This window comes from Colobus angolensis, unplaced genomic scaffold (genome assembly GCF_000951035.1).
Source record: "Colobus angolensis palliatus isolate OR3802 unplaced genomic scaffold, Cang.pa_1.0 Scaffold166, whole genome shotgun sequence".
Classification (NCBI taxonomy): domain Eukaryota; kingdom Metazoa; phylum Chordata; class Mammalia; order Primates; family Cercopithecidae; genus Colobus; species Colobus angolensis.
This window is the reverse complement of record NW_012114777.1, coordinates 3,234,025-3,236,325: the sequence shown is the minus strand read 5'-3', so window position 1 is coordinate 3,236,325 and position 2,301 is coordinate 3,234,025. Positions and strand designations below refer to the sequence as shown.

Genomic DNA, 2,301 nt, shown 5'->3' with positions numbered 1-2,301 from the left:
TACAGTATTAACATTGATTTACATAGCATTTATAGTATATTAGATATTATAAGTAATCTAGAGATGATTTAAGGTATATGGGAGGATATGCATAGGTTTATATAAATACTACACCATTTTTTCCCTTATGTCTACTGATTGCTTTCTCAGAACTACACCATTTTATATATGGGACTTGAGCATCCGCAGATTTGGGTATCCAAGGGGGTCCTGGAACCAGTCCCCTATGGATCCTGAGGGATATTGGTGTACAAGTATCTGTTTCAGTCCCTGCTTTCAATTCTTTTGAGTATATATTGAGGAGTGGAATTGCTGGATTATATAGCAATTTTATGTTTTGAATTTTAGAGGAACTGCCAAACTGTTTTCCATGGCAGCTGAACCATCTTACATTCCACCAGCAATGCATGAGGGTTCCAGTTTCTCCACATCATCACCAATGCTTGTTATTTTCATGAAAAATAGCCATTCTAATTTGTGTGAAGTGGTATCTCACTGTGGTTTTGATTTGTATTTTCCAAATGACTAAGGCATGTATTCATTGGCCATTTGTTTATCTTCTAGAGAAATACTCATTTTCTTGGAAGAAAATCACCTTATTCTAATTAACTCACAAGGAATAAAATTGTAACAGCCAGTTTAAGGAGGGCACAAAAACATTTGCCCAGCCCCAAATCCTACACCATCTTAATGAAATTCTACACAGTTAGAACACCCTCTTCCATTTCAATTCTGAAGCAAGGAAGCTACAAATGACACACGAGAGGTTTAACTGATGGTTATACTTTATACCTTTACTATCAATTATATTTTAATAGTGAATTAACTTGGCTATGAGAGCTGCTTTTCCATTTCTCCAATTTGAACTTCTTGATTAGGCCAATCTGTTTGCAAGTCTGCACTGTTTGAGAACTTCATTGAAAGCCCCACAGAGCTTGTTGATGTCATTTGGTTCTGGGCACACTCCAAAAACTGTTTGATCTCATGGAAAAAAGGCTGCTGCTGCTGTGCTGGCCGGGTTCCCTGAGGCTGCGGGTAAGTGATGTCAGGTTTTGCAGGCTCACCATTACTTCCTCCAGTGAAGCTCCCAGGAAGGGCATAACCCAGTGTGTGCCCCACAGCACAGCCTACAGCCATGCCAGCTGCAGTGGTTGCCACTTGGGTCATCAGACTTGGCTGCCGGGGCGCAGCAACAGGAGAGCCAACTGCAGATGGGGGTGCCACTGCTGGCGGCTGAGCTGCTGGTCCTGGCCTGGGTGTAGCTGTCATCTGAGGTGCCCGGCTGGTGGGAGGAGCCCTGCAGGAGTTGTGGCTTCGGCTTCCACGTGGCATCCTAGCTGCACGGCGGCTCAGCGTGTGGTAATACTCATTTTTGAATTGAGTTGTTTGTTTTTGTCATTGAGTTTTAGGAGTTGCTTATTCTGGATTCGAATCCCTTATCAGATATATCATTTGCAAATATTTTCTTCATTCTGTGGGTTTTCTTTTCACTCTGTTGATTGCGTCCTTTGATGCAAAAAGTTTTAAACTTTCTTTTTTTTTTTTTTTTTTTTGAGACGGAGTCTTGCTCTGTCACCCAGGCTGGAGTGCAGTGGCCGGATCTCAGCTCACTGCAAGCTCCGCCTCCCGGGTTTACGCCATTCTCCTGCCTCAGCCTCCCAAGTAGCTGGGACTACAGGCACCCGCCACCTCACCCGGCTAGTTTTTTTTGTATTTTTTAGTAGAGACGGGGTTTCACCGTGTTAGCCAGGATGGTCTCGATCTCCTGACCTCGTGATCCGCCCGTCTCGGCCTCCCAAAGTGCTGGGATTACAGGCTTGAGCCACCGCGCCCGGCCTTAAACTTTCATGAAAAAAAACAGTTCTTTAATTTTTACTTTTGTTGACTGTATTGTTGGTGTTGTATCCAAGAAATTGTTGTCAAATCCAATCTCATGAAGATCTTCCCTTGTTTTTTCTAAGAGTTTATAGTTTTAGCTTTTAACTTTAGATCTTTGACTCATTTTGAGTTTAAAAAAAGTATGATGTAAGGATCCAGCTTTACTTGTTTGCATGTGAATATTCAGTTTTTCTAGCACCATTGGTTAAGGAGAATGTCCTTTCTCTATTAAGTGGTCTTGGCACTGTTGTTGAAGATCATTTGACCCCATATTTCTGTGATTATTTCTGGGCTTTCTGTTCTTTTCCATTGGTTTATATAGCTGTCTTTATGCCAGTATCACTTTTTTTTTTTAATACTGTAGCTTTGTAGTAAGTTTTGAAATTAGGAAATGTGAATCTTCCAATTTTGTTATTTTTCAAG

At 41.4% G+C, this 2,301-nt stretch overlaps 1 pseudogene; it reads right to left on the bottom strand.

The window, feature by feature from the left end:
- Positions 1-874: 874 nt before the first annotated feature.
- On the bottom strand, positions 875-1,332 carry LOC105508687 (annotated as a pseudogene).
- Positions 1,333-2,301: the final 969 nt, after the last annotated feature.